This window comes from Lactuca saligna, chromosome 8 (genome assembly GCF_052625555.1).
Source record: "Lactuca saligna cultivar CGN05327 chromosome 8, ASM5262555v1, whole genome shotgun sequence".
In the NCBI taxonomy this organism is placed as follows: domain Eukaryota; kingdom Viridiplantae; phylum Streptophyta; class Magnoliopsida; order Asterales; family Asteraceae; genus Lactuca; species Lactuca saligna.
In genome coordinates this window covers 282,277,035-282,302,043 of record NC_136424.1, presented here as the reverse complement: position 1 = coordinate 282,302,043, position 25,009 = coordinate 282,277,035, and positions in this window count along the sequence as shown.

The window sequence follows — 25,009 nt, the reverse complement described above, 5'->3', positions numbered from 1 at the left end:
GTGTGTGATTCGGTAAGTGAGTGCAAGAAAGCATTGAATCAAATTTTATCCATTCCTTTTATCCAAAGTAGCATAAAAGAGATATCTTTGGGCCCCTCGATGATTTAGTGATAGCACCCAAGCGCTTGGCCAAGCCGGGACTAATTTGATGTGTTCAACTGTAGTCTATTGTCAGTCGTCATAAATCAGAAGTCGAGAAACAGTATAGAGAGAATGATTCGAATTCATGTCTCACGTCTATACGATATCTAGAATGGAGGAATATATGATCCCTTATCTAAAGGACACGCTATCTGATAAGATCAGAGTTGACAATGGCTTTTGAAAGCTACGATTGCAAATCAGGATCTGAAGTCATACGTAGAATAGTTATTAGACTTATCCAAGTGGGAGACTGTTAGATTAGTGTCTAAGTCCATAACTATTTTGGTATGTACTTGACCTGATGGTGCATGGTCCATTTGGGTTGCCTTCACCAAAGCAGCTTGATAGGATGAATTATGAAGAGAAAGGATTAATTATGATTTCTTAATATATTATAAGAATAATATATTAAAGGAGAAATCATATTGTTTAATTAATATGTAACACCCCAAAAATACGAGCCAAAAATTTCATTTTTAAAACATGTGCTTAGCCAAAATATTAGGAATAAAACGTTCGACGATCATATCATTTCACAAAAGATATTGCATGTCTGGAAAACAGTTTTATAAAAACAGAAACGTGTCAAAGTACAAATCCCCAAGTGATATCATAATGCGGAATATAAGCATGTGTGTGATGTACCGCTACCACGCCATCTCCTTCCCCTTCGAAGAAGAGGTACTTGAAATCAAAACTGAAAACAGTAAGCACGAAGCTTAATGAGTTCCCCCATCATACCACCTACCATACAATCACATATCATACATATTGCCAGGCATTTCTGGGATGCCCGACCTACCCGGTACGGCCATTCTGGGGTGTCGACCTACCCATGTCAAGCCATTCTGGGGTGCTGACTGCCCATGTCCAGCTATTCTGGGGTGCTGACTACCCTTCGGTTCTAACAACCGAACCTCGGGGACTATTTCACCCCCTACTATTACCATCACATATATCATAACACAAACATAATATCAGACATATATGGGGTGCCTAAACTACCCTTCGGTCCTAACAACCGAACTCGGGGACTAGTCCCCTCCAACTACTTCTATCGCATATAACATAACAAGCCAGCATGCAAACATATCATCACATACTGTCAAACATATATGGGGTGTCTGACTACCCTTCGGTCCTAACAACCGAACTCTACTACTATCACATACAACATATCATGCTAGCATATAACATATCAAGTAGTAGCAAAGCTAGATGATATCACAAAGAGAATCATCTATCATACATCTCCTACTGGTGGGCCAATATTGTGGCCTTCGACCCACTGATACTGGAAGGTAACTCAGCTCGTAGTAGCTGCTGATCTATGTGGGAATGGTCTGTTTGCTGCTGCTGCTCTGGAAGTCCTCCGAGTGGAATTCCCACCAAACACTTATTCAAATACTACTAACCGACCTCGGGGTAAACTAACCATTTACCCTTAACCAAACCATGAGTTAAAGTCAAAGTCATCTTCCAGTTGACCTAACTCGCCGAGTCCCTATCACTTTGTCTGACCACTATCCTATCTCTACTCGTCGATTTTAGCATTGACTCGACGAGTTTTCTTTCTAAGCTAAAGCCCAATAGTCCTTCATCCTACTCGCCGAGTTGTATGAACAACTCGCCGAGTTCTTCTTCATCTGATGAACACTCTATGCTGGGACTCGCCGAGCTGTATGAACAACTCGCCGAGTCTGTTCTTGAGGCAAGAAGATTGCCCTGAACTCACCGAGTCATGGCATTGACTCGCCGAGTTACTAAATGAGTGAGTCTGGTTTCCAACCCACTGAGTCACACCCTATGACTCACTACTCCAACCAACAAACACGAAAAGGGGGAAAACTTGGGGACTCGCGACTCGACTTGCCGAGTCCGAGGGACGACTCGCCGAGTCGGCCACATGCAATTACTATACACTCGATTTTTCTTGAATCCAACTCATGCCATTCACAGATCTTGGTTTCTAGGGCATGGATTACACATAAAGTTTCCAACTTTACGTGTAGATAATCACCAATGAAGGTTTTAGGGCTCAAAGTGCAATCAAATGGGTAGATCTAGGGCTTTCATGCAATATGACTCCATAAAGGTAGTAGATCCAAACTCCAGGGAATCAATCATGCCTAGATCTAGAGGCTAACAACTTATTACAACCCACAATGCACAAACAAGCTTGGGGAATGGCTCAAGAAGGACTTTCATGTAGCTAATAGAGACTACAAGCATGAAAACATAGGGGAAACGAGTTATACCTCAAGGAAAACGCTGAGATGACACAAAGATGCCTGGACTCCTTCTCCTCTTCTTGATCTACTCTTCTTTCTCCTCAAAATCTTCAAGAACACACCAAAACACTTCAATCTCACAAGGAATAAGGGTATAAAAGATGTTGGGAGCTCTGAGGGTGAACGGGGCAAGCTTAGGGGCGGATAAGAGGGTTTAAATATGGTGCAAACCCTTGAAATTTAGGGTTTCATCAAACAGCGGGGACTCGCCGAGTCGAGAATATGGACTCGCTCAGTCGCCAACTTAAACGCGTTCCAGACCCCGTCCCTACTCGGCGAGTCGGACCTACAATTCTTCGAGTCCAAGGCTAAAAATGACAAATACTTAGATAAATTTTATGTACCAGGAAACAGGTGCTACAAATCTCCCCCACTTATTCTAGACTTCATCCTTGAAGTCTGCCGCTTGATCCTGAAACAGCTCGGGGTAATGCTCCAGCATTTCTTCTACCAGCTCCCAAGTCCATTCCGAACCCTTGCAGTGCTGCCATTGCACCTTCACTAATTCCACCCACTTGTTCCTTAGATCCTTCGACTTCCAGTCGAGGATTGCGACTGGGCGCTCAATGTAATTCAGACTATCATCAACCTGTATATCCTCTAACGGCACCACCGCTGAATGATCCACAAGGCACTTCTGCAGCTGGGAGACATGGAAGGTGTTGTGGATCTAACTGAGCTTGGCTGGCATATCCATCCTATATGCCACCTTGCCCACCCGGGCTACAACCCTGAACGGACCAAGGAATCTCGGGACCAACTTGCCCCGCTTCCTGAATCGAATGACGCCTTTCCAAGGCAACACCTTCAAGAGAACCATATCGCCGACCTGGAACTCCAGGTCTGATCAGCGCTTGTCAGCATAACTTTTCTGCCGACTCTGCACAGTCTGAAGCCTGCTTCGAACCTGCTGGATCCTCTCGGTCATCTTGAGCACCACCTCACTGCTCCCCATGACCCTCTGGCCAACTTCACCCCAACATATCGGGGTCCTACACTTCCGTCCGTACAACATCTCAAATGGGGGACGGTCTATACTCGTGTGGTAGCTGTTGTTGTACAAGAACTCAACCAAGGGAAGATAGGTATCCCAGCCACCACCAAAGTCTAACATGCATGCCCGTAACATATCCTCCAAATTCTGGATGTTCCGCTCACTCTGACCATCCGTCTACGGGTGAAAGGCGATGCTAAAATGTAGAGGAGTGCCCAACTCGTCATGAAACCTCTTCCAAAACCTGGAAATAAACCGCACATCTCGATCTGATATCACTGACACTGGCACCCTGTGCCGCGCCACTATCTCCCTGATATAGATATCGGCCAAGATACTCTCCCGAATCGGAATAAAATGGGCGCTCTTGGTCAACCGATCCATGATGACCCAAATCGAATCTACTCCTCGCACCATTCGTGGAAGCTTAGTGATAAAATCCATCGTAATGTCCTCCCATTTCCACAACAGGATATCCAACGGCTGCATCTTGCCGTGTAGTCTCTGATGCTCGGCCTTGAACTTCATGCAGGTCAAACACCGCTCGACGTACCACACCACATCCCTTCATGCATGGCCACCAATAGTCTAGGCGAAGATCCCGATACATCTTCGTCGCCCCTGGATGAATAGAGAATCGGGATTTGTGCGCCTCCTCCATCAAGATATGGCGCATGCCTCCTTGATACGGCACCCACACCCTACAGTGTAGTTTCAATAACCCCCGACTATTATAATCGAAGGAGGTGACTTGAACCACTATTCGCTCACTCTTTCGATGCTCCTCCTTCATAGCCTCCTGTTGAGCCTCCCAAATATGTTCCAACTGGGGAGTCACCACGGTCATCCTCATGCAAATATCCCTGATCGGCGCCGCCTTGCGGCTAAGCGCATCGGCCACCACATTGGCCTTCCCCGGGTAGTAAAGGATCTTGCAATCATAATACTTCAAGATGTCCAACCACCGATGCTGCCTCATGTTCAGATTCGGTTGATCCATGAGGTACCTCAAACTTTTGTGGTCCGTGTAAATGGTACATCGAACCCCGTAGAGGTAATGCCGCCATATCTTGAGGGCGGAGACCACCGCCCCCAACTCTAAATCATGCATCGGGTAGTTCGCCTCGTGAGGCTTTAGCTGCCTCGAGGCATAAGCAATGACATGACCCCTCTGCATCAATACCGTGCCTAAACCTGATATGGATGCATCACAGTATACCACAAAATACCATGGCCTTCCTAGTCAACTGTGTCAGGGGTACGACTATCTTGGAGAAATCCTGAATGAATTTCCGATAGTATTCTGCTAATACTAGGAAACTCCGAATCTGGGATGGAGACTTTGGGACCTCCAATCTCATCACGGCCTCCACCTTGGCCGGGTCTACTGAAATCCCGTTCTGGTTGACGAAGTGCCCAACAAACTACACCTCGCGCAACCAAAACTCACATTTGGAAAACTTAGCGTACAAGCTCTCCCTCCTTAAGGTTTCCAAAACCTCTCTCAGATGCTCCTCATGCTCGTCTTGTGTCTTGGAGTAAACCAAGATGTCATCAATGAAAACTATCACATACTGATCCAGCATCGGTCTACACACGCGGTTCATGAGGTCCATGAACGCGACAGGAGCATTGGTGAGCCCAAACGGCATCACCACGAACTCATAATGGCCATAGCGCGTCCGAAACGCGGTTTTCTACACATCCTCCTCTCTGACCCTCATGTGATGATATCCTGAGCGCAAATCGATCTTTGAGAACCAAAATGCTCCTTGCAACTGATCAAAGAGGTCGTCAATCCTCAGGAGTGGGTAACGGTTCTTCACCGTCACCTTATTCAGCTCTCGATAATCTATGCACATCTGATGCGACCCATCCTTCTTCTTCACAAACAGGATCGGGGCTCCCAAGGGTGAACTGCTCGGAGGAATAAATCCCTTGTCTAGCAGATCTTGCAGCTGCGTAGACAACTCCAGCATCTCGGGAGGAACCAACCGAGAGGGTTCCTTGGCTATCAGAGCTACACCAGGAACTAGGTCGATCCTGAACTCTACCTGACGCTCCGGAGGTATCCCAGGAAGCTTCTCCGGGAACACATCAGTGTAGTCTCACACCACTGGAACCTCGCTCACCGTCGCTTTACCCGTCTCCCATGTATCCAGAACATACGTGACATATCCCGCGCAACCCTGCTGAAGGTAGCGCCTAGCCCTCACCACTGAACATACTATAGGTCCACGTTGCGGCTTCTCGCCGTGGATCACCAATTCTCCCCTACTCGGGGTCCTGATCCGCACTAGCTATTGTGCGCAATATATCACCGCCCCATTAGGGCTCAACCAATCCATGCCTATAATCACCTTTTTCCCCCGCAACGGGATGGGAACCAAATCCACCAAATAGCGCTCCTCAAATAACCTTAGGACACAACCCCTGAATACTACGGACGCTCGCACCGATCGATCGTCGGAAATCTCTACCTCTAAAGGGCAATCCAACATGCCCGAAGACTTAGTAAACCTCTTGCTAAGCGCAAGGGAAACAAATGATCGGGTGGCACCCGAGTCAAACAACACCTGAACAGGAAAACCATTCACATGGAACGATCCTAAAGCATATACACGGAGCACATATCAATATTATAACATCACAAAAAAAAGTAGGGGGAAATAATCATACCTGTCACCACATCGGGTGCGGCGCGTGCCTCTTCTGCAGTCAGCTGAAACGCCTGACTCCTCACCACTGGAGGCTCTGCCTTGCCCTGCCGGCCATCTGTAATCCGCAGGGTAGCTGGAGCTGGCGCCTTAACCGACGCTGATGATGTCAACTGGGGCTATTGTTCTTCTTGTGGCCCCTCTAGTTGTAGTGGAAACACAACAACTCAGATGTCTGTATCATAGGTGCAGGGGCGGTACAATCCCTGTTGAAATGCCCCGACTTGCCACACTTATAGCAGCCCGACGATCCCGGTCTACATGCCCCCTCATGAGGCCTTTCGCATTTCCTACAGTGGCTCGGTCCTGACTGGCCTTTCTTCCTACCATCTGATCCCTTGGGCTTCTTCCTTGAAGCCCCTCCTGACTGTCCCTCCTCTGTCTTCCTCTTCTGGACGTGCTCTAGATCTATCTCTCTCTCCCTCGCCCTGGCAATCATAGAGTCCAAGGTAGGGCAAGCTGAAAAACTGACATGCTCTCGAATATCAACTCGGAGCATCTCATGGTAGCGGGTCCTCCTCATGTCCTTATCACCCGCATACTGGGGCACTAATAATCCCCTCTCCCAGAACTTGGCGGTGATCTCTGCCACAGTCTCCATCGTCTGCCTCATATCCAAGAACTCCCTGGCCAGCTGCTGAAGCTCGGCAGCCGGCACAAAGTCTATCCTGAACCTGGTCGCAAAGTCTGATCAGGTCATAGCCTCGATAGCCGAGCCTCACAACGAGTCACTCACGGACTGCCACCAATCCCTAGCTCGATATCGTAAACACCCTACCGCAAACCTCAACTTCGACCCCTCAGGGTAGAAACTAATCATCTGTGCAGACTCGATGTCTGCAATCCATCGCCTGACAGCTATGGGGTCCTACGCCCCATGAAAATCTGACGCACCACTTCCCCTGAAGTCCTTGAAGGATAGTGTGTGGGATCCCGACTGGCAAGATGCCATGTCACTCCTAAATGCCCGGAGGCAATCCTCCATCAACTCCAATATCCCTTCCTTGATCGACCCGAAGATAATGGGGGTCGACTCAAGGATGCCTCTGGTGATCTCTGACGCGATGAACTCGCGTAGCCCCTCATCTACTGGCTCGGAACCTGACCCCGAACCCGATTCCTCTCCTGTACTGCCAACTGCTGGCCTCGAGCGTAGTACCACCATTCTGAAATACAAAAGAAATAACAACGATTATCGATACTAATACCTCTTGAGGGATCACACCTACTACAAGTTCCGTGGTCTTATCTTGGCCTTCCTCAGTTCGGGTATGGATCCTCTGCTTTCAGTAGTATGGGCCCATACTACCTTCCACATCTATCCGTACCTTCTCTAAAGACTGCCTTGACTCTACCATGTCCCTTCCACTACCGCTGATCACTGCTACTCTTATCCTACGCTTTCCGTAGGAAACCTCTAACTCCACCCATCCCAGTCCTCAACTGTTGAAGGTCTCTTTATGATGCCAATTAGCTATTACCTGAATACAATCACATGCGGCGAGGCTCGGATAATCCTTCAAGTAATGGACTTATCCCTACAATGGTTAGGACTCAAACAAGAGCTACGCAATAGGGTCAAATCCAACACTCTGAGATTATTCAACCGTGATCACATGTGACTTTAACGTATTCACCTAACAACTAAATGCCCTCACTCAAAGCCCACATAGCACAAAGCAAAAAAGATTTGGACAAAATGAAACAATCTTAAGCAATTCTATCCTTGTAGAGAAAAACTGAACTAGCATACAATGATAAACTCGTACTATCAGGAATAACCTAAACATGCTACCCTACTACTGTCTACTCAATTCTAGCATGCAACTTTTTCATATACTGAAGCACATAAAGCAGGCACATAAGGCATCACTCCTAGATCCTTAGTCCTATTCTAGCATGTTGTTCTACATAAGCTGATAAACATATATAAACTTGTATGGGTACATTGGGGAATACTTAATTGAGCTCGGCCGGTCGCGCACATCACGCACTTCGTTCCTTCTTTAAAACTCTTTACTTAGCTTTTCAGAAAGTATTTACTTCTTTAAAATCTTTTAATCCCTTGATTTGAGTTCAGACACACCCGAAGGCGTGTCCGAATCCCTCAAACCAGGGCTCTGATACCAACTTGTAACACCCCAAAAATACGAGCGAAAAATTTCATTTTTAAAACGTGTGCTTAGCCAAAACTTTAGGAATAAAACGTTCAATGATCATATCATTTCACAAAAGATATTGCATGTCTGGAAAACATTTTTATAAAAACAGAAACGTGTCAGAGTACAAATCCCCAGGTGATATCATAATGCAGAATATAAGCATGTGTGTGATGTACCGCTACCGCGCCATCTCCTTCCCCTTCAAAGAAGAGGTACCTAAAATCAAAACTGAAAACTCTAAGCACGAAGCTTAGTGAGTTCCCCCATCATACCACCTACCATACAATCACATATCATACATATTTCCAGACATTTTTGGGGTGCCCGCCCTACCCGGTACGGCCATTCTGGGGTGCCGACCTACCCGTGTCAAGCCATTCTGGGGTGCTGACTACCCTTTGGTCCTAACAACCGAACCTTGGGGACTATTTCACCCCCTCCTACTACTATCACATATATCATAACACAAACATAGTATCAGACATATCTGGGGTTCCTGAACTACCCTTCGGTCCTAACAACCGAACTCGAGGACTAGTCCCCTCCTACTACCTCTATCGCACATAACATAACAAGGCAGCGTGCAAACATATCATCACATACTGTCAAACGTATCTGGGGTGTCTGACTACCCTTCGGTCCTAACAACCGATCTCTACTAGTATCGCATACAACATATCATGCTAGCATATAACATATCAAGTAGTAACAAACCTAGATGATATCACAAAGACAATCATCTATCATACATCTCCTACTGGTGGGTAGGCATTGTGGCCTTAGACCCACTGCTACTGGAAGGTAACTCACCTCGTAGTACCTGCTGATCTGTATAGGAATGGTCTGTCTACTGCTGCTGCTTCGGAAGTCCTCCGGTTGTAATTCCCAGCAAACACTTAGTCAAATACTACTAACCGACCTCAGGTTAAACTGACCATTTACCCTTAACCAAACCATGAGTTAAAATCAAAGTTATCTTCTAGTTGACCCGACTCGCCGAGTTGGTCTGTCAACTCGCCTAGTCCCTATCCCTTTGTCTGACCACTATCCCGTCTCTACTCGTCGAGTTTGGAATTGACTCGACGAGTTTTCCTTCTCAGCTAAAGGCCAATAGTCCTTCATCCTACTCGCCGAGTTGTATGAATAACTCACCGAGTTCTTCTTCATCCGATGAACACTCTATGTTGGGACTCGCCGAGCTGTATGAACAACTCGCCGAGTCTGTTCATGAGGCAAGAAGACTGCCCTGAACTCGCCGAGTCATGGCATTGACTCTCCGAGTTACTACATGAGTGAGTCTGGCTTCCAACCCACTGAGTCACACCCTATGACTCACTACTCCAACCCGCAAAGACAAAAGGGGAAAACTCGGGGACTCGCGACTTGACTCGCCGAGTCCGAGGGACGACTCACCGAGTCGGCCACATGCAATTACTATACACTCGATTTTTATTGAATCCAGCTCATGCCATTCACAGATCTGGGTTTCTAGGGCATGGATTACAGGTAAAGTTTCCAACTTTATATGTAGATAATTACCAATGAAGGTTTTAGGGCTCAAAGTCCACCAAAAGGGGAAGATCTAGGCTTTCATGCAATATGACTCCATAAAGGCAGTAGATCCAAGCTCTAGGGACTCAATCATGCCTAGATCTAGAGGCTAACAACTTATTACAAACCACAATGCACAAACAAGCTTGGGGAATGGCTCAAGAGGGACTTTCATGTAGCTAATAGAGACTACAAGCATGAAAACAAAACAAAGGGGAAACGAGTTAAACCTCAAGGAAAACACTGAGATGACACAAAGATGCCTGGCCTCCTTCTCTCTTCTTGATCTACTCTTCTTTCTCCACAAAATCTTCAAGAACACACCAAAACACTTCAATCTCACAAGGAATAAGGGTATCAACAATGTTGGGAGCTCTAAGGATGAAGAGGGCGAGCTTAGGGGCGGATAAGAGGGTTTAAATAGGGTGCAAACCCTTGAAATTTAGGGTTTCATCAGACAGCGGGGACTCGCTGAGTCCAAATATGGACTCGTCGAGTCGCCAACTTAAACGCGTTCCGGACCCCGTCCCTACTCGGCGAGTCGGACCTACAACTCGCCGAGTCCACGACTAAAAAATGACAAATACTTAGATAAATTTTACGTACCAGGAAACAGGTGCCACATAATATTAGTCAAGAATTAATTGATAATTAAATTTGTGGCTAAAAGAGATTAATTAAACTTAAGGGACTGGAACTGTAGTTATAAGATAATTGCGTTTGGTCTATGGATCACCTTGGAATAATAGGTTGGACGAATTTTATGGGGAAACCATTAGAAATCTTCTAAGGGATATTCTAAAAGGGTCCATGGGCTGCTTAGGGCTTAAGCAGTCAAATTAGGGTTTCCTAGTTGAAAACCCTAATAGCCTACATGTATATATAGTACCCTTAAACCCCAAAAACGTGGCTAAGAATTCCACTAGGGTTTCTGGACGTTTTTGGGCAGCCTCCTCTCTCCTTATTCTTCATCCTCTTGCTCTTGGTGTTTGTGAGCCATTAGAGGAGTGAAATTTGTGACTCTAAGCTTTCTAAAGCCATTACAAGGAGGATTTGAGATTGTTATTGCTACATAACAATCAAGGTAAGGTCTAAACCCCATTCTTATGTTAATATGATTAATAGTATGCTAGATCTAGGGTTTAAAGTCTTGGATGAATTGGATGTACAATAGAGAAACCTAGATCCAAGCATTAGGGTTTGCATGAGCACATAGGATGTTCTTATGGGTAAAACCCATCATACCCTTGCATGACTGATAGAACTTTCATGTCTATATATGTATACATAATATATAACTAATATTTAGATGACCTTCGGACGGATAACCGATGCCCTAAAGCCACATCCTAACGAGGAAAAGGAGATAAAGCGAGCTAGCCTTCCTAAGTCCTTTAAACATTACTTATATAACTATACATACATAGACATGCATTTAACAGTATAAAAGTATAAAAGAAGTGTTGTAAAACCTTTGAAAATTTTAGTAACTAAGGAAACATGACTTAATGTCAGTTTGTAAAACGGTTTGAAAGCGGTTTATTTGATAAGAACAGTTTAAAGTATAAGGAAACCTTTGCTTGATACATAATTGTAACATAGTTTGAAAAGAAACATTCAGTATGTAAGACAATTCGATAAAGAGTTTTAAACATGTAAAAGCATTTAGGAAAGTCTTTTGAAGAAATCTGTTTGGTAAAATAGTTAACGTATAGTAAATCCATTTGCATGCTAGTTATTAATCACATGTGATTGATATAATAGTTAGCACGATTCAACTTGTATCCCCCCATAAAGCATTTATAAACGTTTAAAAAAATTTAAAAGCTTAATTAAGGGGTATGAACTCACCTGTAGCAAGTGGTTGGGAGGAACGGACAGAATAGGATGCTAACTATCAAGTGAAGACTTGAGAACACACAAGGATCCTAATTAACATATATTAACACACACACACACACACACACACATATATATATATATATATATATATATATATCCGATTAGTCTTTAAACAACTAACTAACCAAGATTAGACATCCTAAGACACGTAAAACACTTGTTCCAAGTGCTATAAGTCATAAGGATTGTATCTAAGGGTTGTAGGACCTTGCTATTGCGTTTAGGGTTCATGGGTAAACTCCCTTGGAGTTTATGGTTTTGTCACCACAACCCCATGGGTTTACGGTCGTAAACACATGATTTTATAGCCGTAAACTCATGTTTTTTTTGACCATTTGTTGCTTTGATGCTCTACAAGCCATTAAAAGCAATTCTACTTTGAAGCATAGGTCTATGGAAGTGTTTGTGGCAACAAAACACTCTTATATGTAGTTTATGGCCCATGGACCACTATGCCATGTGTTTACGGTCGTAAACGCATACGATCTAAGGTCTTTTGAAGTTTTCAAGTCCTAAACACATCAAGAAAGGGGTCTAAACTAGATTCCAAAGCTTGTGAAGGGACTAGGGTTACTTTGGCACACTTTTTAGGGTCAACGGTCCAAGAACATCTTGGACCGTAAACACCTTTGATCTTCACTTTCTTGGGTGCTTTATTTACATGTGGAAGCATAAGAAGCCTTAAGACACTCTAAGGTAGAAGTACTTACAAGATAGAGGCTTGGAATGGTACCAAAAGGCCAAGAACACTAGTGTGTGTTCTTGTTGTTCTTGGTGAAACTTGAATATCTAAACTTTTGGAAGATTTTTACGGATGGATGTGTGTTAAATCACTAGATTAAGTGATATCTCAACATAAAAGGGTTAGAAACACTTACAATATTGATGATCAAGAAGAATGGTTGGATGATACTTGAGAGAGAAATGGGTTCTAACCTTGAAATGGTGAAAAAGTGATTTAAATGGCTAAGTGCCATATATATACCACTAGGGTTTATGGTCCAACTACCATTTGTGTTGTAAACACCAACTCTTGAAGTTTTTGGAACTCTATTCTTGCACAATAACTCTAGGGCATCCTCTCTCCTGAGATCACCTTAAGTGTTAATCCTAAATTACTCAAACGTATTCCAAAAAGCTTGAAAATTAGCAGAAATTGTTTTGACTTCTAATGAAGTAAACGGTTGTACATAATAGAAATTTTGGGTTGTCACATCATCCCCCCCGTTAGAAGGAATTTCGTCCCGAAATAAGAATTCAGGTAAAGGAAGTAAGAATGAATAATCGAGCTAAAAAGTGGCGATACTTCCTGATCGACTGATTCTCGCGCTGCTAAGTGAATTTGGGTCCTTGGTTGGCATTCCAGTGAACCTTCACTAAAGGGAAATGACTATGAATCGTTCGCATGACCTCTCGGTCCATGCTCACTACGGTTCTTCCATGAAGGTGAGGCTCTTGTGGAACTCGATCTCTTCGAGTGGGATTTCAAAAGTCTCGTCGGGTAGATACTTTTTTCAAGTCCGAGACGTGAAGAGTAGAATGTATGTTACTAAGCTCGCTGGGTAGATTGAGTTTGTGAGATACAGGGCCAATTATGGTAAGAATCTCGGAGGTCCTAACTATCTTGAATTTAGCTTTCCACGCTTTACGAAGCGTATTAAGCCTTCCCAGAGTGCGACTTCCAAATGAATTTGATCTTTCACCTAGAGTTCCAAGGGTTTCTCTCTCTTGCTTCTCTTCCCAGTCAAGGGCTACTCCCTCCTAGGTCAAAGTCATAAGAAGTTCTGTAATTTGCAAGAAGTTCTAAATGGACTACTATAGTTGGTCTGCAAGACATAGAATTTGGCGAATTCCCGATGGCGTCTTTGGTGCTGACAAATTCTCAATGGTTTTGATAAATTGCAAGGGTCCTTAAGAATTTCCACATCACTAATAGTGTGTCTTAGGAAATTTTCACTCTTCAATTCCAAAACTCGTATTTAGAGAACTTCGCGCAATGCTTCTATGATCGTATTGGTTCCATGGTTTGTTGTAGATTCTCTTTATGATTTCCTTCTTACTATGAGGTTAGATCAGTAAGTCATTTACCAAGTTAATGACGAACTGATCCAAGTAAGAATGGCGTACCCTATCCATTAAGTTCATGAGTACTACGGGTGTATTGGTCCTATCCGAGGGGTATCACTACAGACTATTAGTGTCTGTATCGAGTTTGCTAGGTCGTCTTTAGGACATCCTTCTCTAACACTCGAAACTGGTGATATTCGGATCTAAAGTCCATTTCTGAAAAGTAATTCGTTTCTTGCGTTTGCTCAACCAACTCATCCATGCGAGGCAGAGATAATGATTTCCAATGGAAATCTTGACGAGATCTTCGATAGAAGATGTACCTATGATACTATTCGTCCACCTTTCTGAGGAATAAGACCGGAACTCTCCAGGGTGAGGAGCTAGGTCTTTCAATTCTTTTGTCAAGTAGTTCGATTAGTTGTCCGGACTGTTCTTGTATCTCTGTGGGTGTTTAGACGTTATGGCAATCTGGTTGCAGTAGTCGTACTAGGTTCTAAGTTTGTTCACCTGATGATGCGATTACTCATAGTCTTGGGCAGTCTCCGTCCTGAAGTTCATATTAGAATTCACACATGGTTCATTGATTACAGTCTGGTGTATACGAGTCGTATATAATTAATATTGAAGAGGTAGTCGAATAAATGCTTCCCATTTAACCTCACATCCCAAAGAGGAAAAGAGTTAAAGTGAAATCATTAATTCTAAACGTGTAGAACCTTGATTATATACCACCCCTTTGTATACATTCTTCAGTGATAGATCAACCGTATGGGTCTTTGGATTGAACTTGACGTACTATATGAGTGGTACTTCGGGGAGGTTTGCTGAGGTTTCTTCGGAGAGGATCAGAAACATGAGGTACTCTAAGCAGGAGTACTTCCGAGTTCTGAGATGACAGCTTCATTAAAAAAAGACGTTTATGGAGAAAGAGATGTACGTACGAAGCTGGTATTGTGCGGATCAAATTGAATCTAGTTGTATGATAATGTCGGAATCATATGGGAACTAAAGACATTAGATTTGAACATAAGGCGTTACAGACAAAACACAATAGTGCAATCTTTAACAGAGTTACAGTACTCTAGACTTACTACAAGACTATTCCTATGAACAAGGTATACTACAAAACACAAGTATACGCAACACGAGGGTCCTTTTACTGTCGGGATCTCACAAAAGATAAGACTCTAGTTGCACTAGTTTTAAACAGTTTATAAGTTTATTACAACAAACGCCTTAGATGCTCTAATGAGGGTGCAACATAGTTTGTCCTCCAGTTGTGATCCTGAGAATCTTCCCACCTGCACCCGAGTTATTTGCTATTGGACAGTCCTTCTTAAGATGTCCTATCTCTCCACATTGGTGACATATTTGGCTAGCACCAACATTGCTGGTGGAAGTGATGTGTCGAGTTAGAGTTATGTAGACACGGGTATTTTCCTTGTTCATCCACTTTGAAACTGTAACGTCCCAAAATACGACCCAAAAATTTTTGTTTAATTTTTACTAAAAACATAATGTTAATATCATAAAGTAAAACTCGTACGTCAATATCTCAAAACAATAGCAAAGTATTACAAGGAAACTGTATCAAGACTGTATCAAATCACATCGATGAAAATCTAAAACAACTCCCATTACAAACTAAAATTGTGGTGTGTACGATGCCATTAACCCGAGCTCTTCCCTTTACATGCGGAAGTACCTTAAACCAAAACTGAAACTGTAAGCACAAAGCTTAGTGAGCTCCCCCAAGCTACCTCATACAATACAATAACATATAAACACATACTTGGCCTTACCCACTGCCTCAGACCGAAGTCCGGAAACTATATCGGATCAAAGTCCGGAAACTGACCAGGGCCTTGCCCTATGCATCGGACTGAAGTCCGGAAACTGCATCGGACTGAAGTCCGGAACTGACTGGGACCCTGTCCCCTGCATCGGACCTGAGTCCGGAACTAACTGCATCGGACCGGAGTACGGAAACTGTCTGAGCATAAGATAAACATATCAACTAGCATGAATCACATAAACTGCATACTGCTTCAGGCCGTAGCCCGGAACACATAACACATAAATCCTGTCTGAGCCACGAAGGCATCAAACATACTGAAAACTACATCGGACCGACGTCTGAGAAACTACTACTAGCTAAACGGTCCGGCAATGTGGCCTTAAACCCGTTCCTACTGGAAGGAAACTCACCTCGTACACTGGCTGCTAAATGAACTACCCTGGAACCCGTCTGCTGCTACTCCGGTATCTTCCCGGCTACAATTTCCATATATACATTCAATCAATTACTGATAACTATACTGAGGGTAAAATAACTATTTTACCCCTAGTCAAAGTCAACCTCCTGGTCAAAGCCAACCTCCAGTTGACCGGACTCGACGAGTCGGAGGAACTACTTGCCGAGTTCTGTCGAGCAGATTCCATACAAGTACATTTGAATCCGCTCTATGGTTCCTAACTCGCAGATCTGAAATCTTGCAACCATCTGAACACGTAAATTTGCTAACTTTACGTGTAACTACGAAGGAATGAAGCCATCCTACTAAAACACAACTTTACTCGGAAAAACTCATTCGACTCGCCGAGTTTCTCATACAACTCGTCGAGTTCTAAGGCAAACTTCATCGGACTCGACAAGTTGTTCTTGCAACTCGTCGAGTCTACGGCTAACTTCATATAACTTGCTGATTCGTCATGTGGACTCGCTGCGTTCATTCAGCCCTTTTTCCATACAGGTCCGATCTGAGCCATGCAGCTGCTACAAATCATGGATCTAGACTTTTAGGGCATGTTTTTCACGTAAAGTTTCTAACTTTACATGCATGCACGGCTTTAAAGGCTTCATATGACCAAAATAAGCTCTTAATGAGGTTCTAGGCTCAATGGGGACTTTAATCACAACCACAACCAAAACTTTATACTTCTAGCATGCCATGAGTATCCAGATCTGAGGTATAACCCGGCACAAGGCCTAATCACAAGGGAATTAGGGTTTTTGGGCTTAGAAACCACAATTTAGGAACAACATAGATCTATATGATCAATAAGAAAGGTATATAATTTAATACCAAAAAGGATGATCAATAGAATATGTATTCTGGATCTAATTCCTCTTCCTTGAACTCTCCAACTTTCTCCTTCTCATTCTTACTCCAAAGATGCCTTCACAAGCAATAAACACACACACACACACACACACTCACTAGGAAAATGGATAGGGTTTGATAAGGAATGCTCTGAGGGTGATGGAGGCTGAGATGGGGGTTATAAGGACGTTTAAATAGGTTGCAAACCCTAAGAATTAGGGTCTCCTCCTGATTGGCCTACTCTTCGAGTCCATGCGTGGACTCGCCGAGTAGATCACTTAAAGCCTGTATCCAACTCTACATTTACTCGGCAAGTTAGGGCTATAACTCACCGAGTAGCTCTTTCTAAAAGAACATTTAATCAAAATAAATACGTACCAGGAACGGGGCTTTACAATTGTCCCCCACTTATCTTAGACTTCATCCTCGAAGTCTGTTGACTCCAGAAGCAACTCTGGGTAGTGCTCCCTCATCTCCTCCTCTGCTTCCCATGTCCACTCGAAACCCTTCCGGTGCTGCCATTGCATCTTCACCAACCGAACCACCTTGTTCCTCAATGTCTTCGTCTTCCGATCTATGATCACTATGGCTTTCTCTATATAATTCAGGCTGCTATCAACCTGAATGTCCTCGAAGGGTACAACTGCTGACTCGTCCACCAAACACTTTCTTAACTGAGAAACACGGAGAGTGCTGTGGATCTGACTAAGCTCTGCTGGAAGATCCAACCGATAGGCAACCAATCCCACGCGGGCCAAAACCCTAAAAGGACTGATGAACCTGGGGCCCAACTTGCCCCTCTTTCGAAACCTGATACCACCCTTCCAGGGTGATACCTTCAGGAGGACCATATCGCCCACCTGGAACTCCAAGTCTGAACGCCTCCTATCAGCGTAACACTTTTGCCGGCTCTGCGCAGTCTGCAGTCTGCTACGAACTTGCTGGATCAACTTTGTCATCTTGAGAACCACTTCGGTGCTCCTAATGACCCGCTAACCGACCTTGCCCCAACAAATCGGGGTCCTGTACTTCCTCCCATAAAGAATCTCAAAAGGAGGTCGATCAATACTCACACGGTAAATGTTGTTATACGAAAATTCTGCTAGCAGAAGGTATGTATCCCAACTGCCACCGAAGTCGAGGATACATGCCCGTAGCATGTCCTCGAGAGTCTGAATTGTTCTCTCGCTCTGTCCGTCGGTATGAGGATGGAATGCAGTGCTAAAAAGGAGACGAGTACCCATCTCATCGTGGAACCGCTTCCAGAATCTGGAAGTAAAACGGAAATCTAAGTCTGACACCACTGAAATAGGCACTCCATGTCATGCCACCACCTCTCGAACATATATATCGGCTAGCTTCTCAGCTGATATGCTCTCCTGGGTAGGTATGAAATGGGCACTCTTTGTCAACCGATCTACTATAACCCAAATCGAATCCACTCCACGTGTGATCCTGGGAAGCTTAGTGATGAAATCCATAGTGATATCTTCCCATTTCCACACTGGTATGTCCAACGGCTGCATCTTGCCGTGAGGCCTCTGCTGTTCCGCCTTAACCTTCCTGCAGGTCAGGCATCTTTCCACATACTAGGCGACATCCCACTTTATGCACGGCCACCAATAGTCGAGTCGAAGATCCCTATACATCTTCGTTGCCCCTGGATGGATGGAAAATCAAGACTTATGGGCCTCATCCATCAACACTTGCCGTACTCCGCCCAGTACAGTACCCATACTCTACCATGAAGGGTCCACAATCCTCGGGTATCGTAGTTAAAAGAAGCTACTCGGACCATAATCCTCTCACACTTCTGCCTCTCCTCCTTAAGGCCCTCGGCCTGCGCCTCTTTGATTTGCTCCAATAAGGGAGTAATCACGTCATCCTCAAACAAATGCCTCTGATCAGGGCCGCCACTGCCTTGCGGCTAAGAGCGTCGGCCACCATATTGGCCTTCCCTAGGTGATAAAGGATCTCACAATCATAATCCTTCAACGCATCTAACCATCGCCTCTGCCTCATGTTTAGATTCGGCTGATCCATGAGGTACCTCAAACTCTTGTGATTCGTGTAAATGGTACAACGGACCCCATAGAGGTAATGCCTCCAAATCTTGAGGGCAAACACCACTGCCCCAAACTCTAAATCATGTGTAGCGTAATTAGCCTCGTGAGGCTTCAACTATCTCGAGGCATAAGCTATCACACGGCCTAGCTGCATCAACACTGCTCCCATACCTGCGATCGAAGCATCATAATAGACTACAAAATCCTGTACTCCCTATGGCAAGGTAAGAATCGGTGCCTCGCATAATTTCTGCCTGAGGGTCTCGAATGCTGCCTGTTGCTCAGGCCCCCAAAAAAACACCACCGAGTTCTTAGTCAGTCGGGTGAGCAGTACGACTATCTTGGAGAAATCCTAGATGAATCTCCTGTAGTACCCTGCCAAACCTAGGAAGCTCTAAATCTCAGATGGAGACTTCGGGACCTCCCACTGCATTACGACCTCTATCTTGGCTGGATCTACTAGAATACCCTTCTGGTTGACAAGCTGACCCAGGAACTGCACCTCGCGCAACCAGAACTCGACCTTGGAGAACTTCACAAAAAGTCTCTCCATCCTCAAAGTCTCTAGCACCTCCGTCAGGTGCTCCTCGTGCATCTCCTGGGTCTTGGAATAAACCAAGATATCATCAATGAACACTATCACAGACCGATCCAGCATCAGTTTGCATACACGGTTCATGAGGTCCATGAACGCAACTGCAGCGTTGGTGAGCCCAAACGGCATTACCACAAACTCATAATGACCATAGCGGGTCCTGAAAGCAGTCTTCTGCACATCCTCATCTCTGACTAGCACCTGATGATACCCAGAGCGTAAATCGATATCGGAAAACCAAGATGCTCCCTGCAGCTGATCAAACATATCATCTATCCTCGGGAGTGGGTAACGGTTCTTCACCGTTACCTTATTCAACACCCGGTAATCTATGCACATACGGTGCGACCCATCCTTCTCCTTTACAAATAAAATCGGCACTCCCCATGGCGAACTGCTTGGCCTAATAAAACCCTTTTCTAGTAGCTCTTGCAGCTGCGTAGACAACACCTGCATCTCTGGGGGAGCCAACCGATACGGTGTCTTGGCTATCGGAGCCGCACCAGGGATCAGGTCAATCCTGAATTCGACGTGTCTCTCAGAAGGTATTCTAGGCAAATCCTCTAGAAATACATCCAGGTAGTCTCTCACTACCGGGACATCATCAACCGCCATCTTGCCCATCTCCTGGGCATCCAGAACATAGGCAACATAACTGACACAACCCTGCTGAAAATAACGCCTCACTCTCGCTGCTGAACACAGAACCGGTCTGTGATGTGGCCTCTCGCCCTGAATCACCAACTATCCCATACTGGGAGTGCGAACTCTCACTAACTGCAGCTCACAATCTATCACCACCCCATTAGGGCTCAGCCAATCCGTGCCTATAATAACCTTGCTCCCTTGCAGGGGAGTAGGGACCAAGTCCACTGAAAACCGCTCCTCGAATAACTGTAGAGAACATCCTATGTGTATCCTTGCGACCTTAATGGTCCTATCAGCTGCTATCTCAACCTCAAGTGGACAATCGAGCTCTCCAGGAGCTCTGCTGAACTTCTTGCTAAGCGCAAGAGAGACGAATGATCGGGTAGCCCTCGAATCAAACAATACTGTAGCTGAAATGCCGTTCACGGAGAACGAACCTATACAAAACATATAACCATAAGGAACAATCAATAATAAATGTGGATATAATGGAAAAATACATACTCGTCACCACGTCAGGAGTCGCTCGCGCCTCCTCAGCTGTCAGCTGAAAATCCCTACTCTTTGCCATCAGCGTCTCAGCTCGGCGCTGATAGCCATCCGTAATCCTCAAAGTAGCAGGAGCAGGTGCTGATACCTTTCCTGCAGCAGCTAAACTCGGACACTGGCACTTTTTATGTCCCCTCTGATTGCAATGGAAGCAAATCAGATCTGATGCTGCAACGACGGTAGTAGTGGCTGTACAATCTCTGCTCATATGCCCAGTATGACCGCAATTGTAGCAGCCGGCACTCCCTGCCTTGCACGCCCCATCGTGCAATCTCCCACACTTGCCACACCGAGCGTGGCTCTGCTGACTCCTAGCTCTGTGATCTGAACCCTTGGGCTTTTTGCCCGCATTCCCTATACCTGAAACCACCTCAGGCTTCCTCTTTCTCTCCATCTCAAGGTTAATCTCTCTCTCTCTTGAGCCCTAGCAATCATGTCATCCAGCGTTTTACAGCTGGACCGGCTCACAAACTGGCGGATATCACTCCGCAGCATCTCATGATAATGAGCCTTCTTCATTTCCTCATCTGCCGCATACTGAGGAACAAGAAGAGCCCTCTCCCTGAACTTGGCGGTAATCTCCGCCACTATCTCTGTAGTCTGGGTAAGATCCTGAAACTTGCGTGCTAACTGCTGCACCTCAATAACCGGTGTGAACTCAGCTCTGAATCTGGTATTAAAATTTGCCCAGGTCATGGCATCCAAGGCTGCGTCATACCCGATGGCATGACCAATCTCCTCCCACCAATCCCTTGCCCTGTCCTTCAGAAGACAGGACACAAATCTGACCTTGTCCCCCTCGGGACATCTGCTAGTTCGAAAGGCGTTGGCCACGTCTTCCAACCATCTAGTGCTCGCTATGGGGTCCCTTGCCCCGTGATAATCCGGAGCCCCGCATGCCCGGAACTCCCTAAAACTAAGCGTGCGCGACCCCATCATGGTCGCCACCTCAGCACGGAAGGTGCTCAACCTCTCATCCATCATCTGTAAGATACCCTCCTTGATCGAACCGAAGATCACAGGAGTCTGATCAAGTATGGTGCGAGTAATCTCGTAAGAGAGAAACTCCCTAGTTTGCTCATCCAACTGCCCGGCCTCGAGGACTGATCCTGATCCCTCTCCAGCATCTGAACTACTGACTGCAGGTGTAGGGCGTAATACCACCATTCTGAAACACAAGATAATAAACGTCAGAAACGCTGATATATCTCAAGGGATCACTACTACCACAAGTTTCCTGGTCTCATCTCTGTTTTTCCTTGATTCGAGTGCGGATCCTCTGCTTCCAATCGTATGGGCCCCTACTACCTTCCACATCTATCCGTACCTTCCTTAAGAACTACCTTGACTCCACCAAGTTACTAGTAGTACTACTGATCTCTGCTACTCTCATCCTAGGCTTGCCCTAGGGAAATATCTGACTCCACCAAATCTAGTCCTTAGTTGCTGAAGGCCTCCTTGTAATGCCAATTAGCCATCATCTGAATACCATCACATGCGGTGAGGCTCAGATAATCCTTCAAGTAAAAGACTCACCCCTACAACGGTTAGACTCAGAAAAGAGTTGCGCAACAGGGCTAAGTCTAGCACTCTGAGATTATTCAACCCTATTCACACGTGACATGACACATTCACCTAATGGCTAACTCCCATCACTTAGAGTCCCACAAAGCACAAAGCATGCAACATTCAGACATAGGAGACTACTCAAGCAATTCTATCCTCATAATGGGGAACTGTACTAGCATGCAATGCTAAGCTAATATTATCTAGCATAACCTAAACAGGCTATCCTACTGCTGACTACTCCATGTTTGCATGCAATTCTTATAAGGCTGAAACATATATAGCAGGCACATATGGCATCCTCCTAGATCCTTAGTCCTATTCTAGCATGGTGTTCTACTGAAACTGAACTGATATTCATAACATAACTTGTATGGGTAATTTAAGAGTACTTACTTGAGCTCGGCTGGTCGCATGCACCACACCCTTTTCTCTTTTCAAAGTTCTTATCTTTCTAAAATTCTTTTTACTTTTCTAAAACTCTTTTCATTCGAAAAACATTTTACCATTTCCTTAGTTTGAGTGCAGACACACCCGGAAGTGTGCTCGAATCCCTGAAACCAAGGCTCTGATACCAACTTGAAACGTCCCAAAATACGACCCAAAAATTTTTGTTTAATAATTACTAAAAACATAATGTTATTATCATAAAGTAAAACTCGTACGTCAATATCTCAAAACAATAGCAAAGTATTACAAGGAAACTGTATCAAGACTGTATCAAATCACATCTATGAACAACTAAAACAACTCCTAGGACAAACTGAAACTGTGGTGTGTGCGATGCCATCAACCCGAGCTCTTCCCTTTACATGCGGAAGTACCTGAAACCAAAACTGAAACTGTAAGCATAAATCTTAGTGACATCCCCCAAGCTACCTCATACCATACAATAACATATAAACACATACTGGGCCTTGCCCACTGCCTTGGACCGAAGTCCGAAAACTGACCAGGTCCTTGCCCTCTGCATCGGACCTAAGTCTGGAAACTGCATCGGACCGAAGTCCGGAACTGACTGGGACCCTGTCCCCTGCATCGGACCTGAGTCCGGAACTAACTTCATCGGACCGGAGTCCGGAAACTGTCTGAGCATAAGATAAACATATCAACTAGCATGAATCACATAAACTGCATACTGCTTCAGGCCGTAGCCCGGAACACATAACACATAAATCCTATCTGAGCCACGATGGCATCAAACATACTGAAAACTACATCGGACCAAAGCCCGAGAAACTACTACTCGCTAAACGGTACGGCATTGTGGCCTTAGACCCGTTCCTACTGGAACCTCATTAAGAGCTTATTTTGGATCTACTTCCTCTTCCTTGAACTCTCCAACTTTCTCCTTCTCCTTCTTACTCCAAAGATCCCTTCACAAGAAATAAACACACACACTCACTAAGAAAAAGGCTAGGGTTTGATAAGGAATGCTCTGAGGGTGATGGGGACTGAGATGGGGGATATAAGGACATTTAAATAGGTTGCAAACCCTAGGAATTAGGGTCTCCTCCTGATTTTCCTACTCGTCGAGTCCATGCGTGGACTCGCCGAGTAGATTACTTAAAGCCTGTATCCAACTCGATATCTACTCGGCGAGTTAGGGCTATAACTTGCCGAGTAGCTCTTTCTGAAAGAACATTTATTCAAAATAAATACTTACCAGGAACGGGGCGTTACAGAAACTTTCCTTTCATAGGGTTTGGGTCCAGTTTACTGTGACAACCGATATTTCAATTCTATGTAATGACTTCAAAAGCCAAGTATTGTAACCACTTTTGAAAATAATGAAATTAACTTTGAAAATAAAATGTACAAAAGTCTCTATTTTGGTTACCTACTATGTTAGATATCATTAAACCGTGAGTGTACATAAAATGAACGTCCAAATCTGATTTAGTATGAGGAAGTTATGATTTTTCCAAGTTCAGTATAGTGGTAGACAGCTAAAAACTCGAAACAGAGATCGAGCGACTTTTGGCTGGAATGACCTAAAAGAGAATCGAAGGTCTTGACAATGGTATTTCAACGGTAAAAAGTCTGGCAAAAACAGACATCGGATAAAGAAGTTATGGATTTCTAACGAACTTTTCGTACCCCAACCTTTTAAAAATAAATAATCAAAATAATTTCAAAATTTGCCGATGAAGTCTAAACGAAAGTTGTAGAGCGTAGTCTCACTTACGCATGGATATAAAAAATGTCGAAAACGGAGTTCGTATGAAGAAGATACGATTTTTTGAAGTTTACTAAATAATAAAAGTATAAATTTAAATCAAATTTCGGTATTATCCGACGGGAGAGTCACCGGCCCAATCCAAGTTACGCCCGGCGTAACAGTGTACGCCCAACATACTCAAGGACTAGGCCTCGGATCGTCCACGTCGCCCCTTATGCGAAGCTATGCTCCGTCCCATGCGAACTCTGAGGCAGTCGAGGATGCGGTCACGTATGACTCACGCGTACGCCCAGAGTACCGAGGCGGTTCCCAGCCCCTATAAAAGGGATGCGAGAGTTCCGGGGAAAATGCTCCTTTCCTCTCATCTTTCTTGCCTTTTTACCTCATTTTTCGTGCACATGATATCCCTAAGCCCGGGTTTCCATACTTAAGCCCCGAAGGTCATTTGTGCTCCCGAGATTCCCGAGA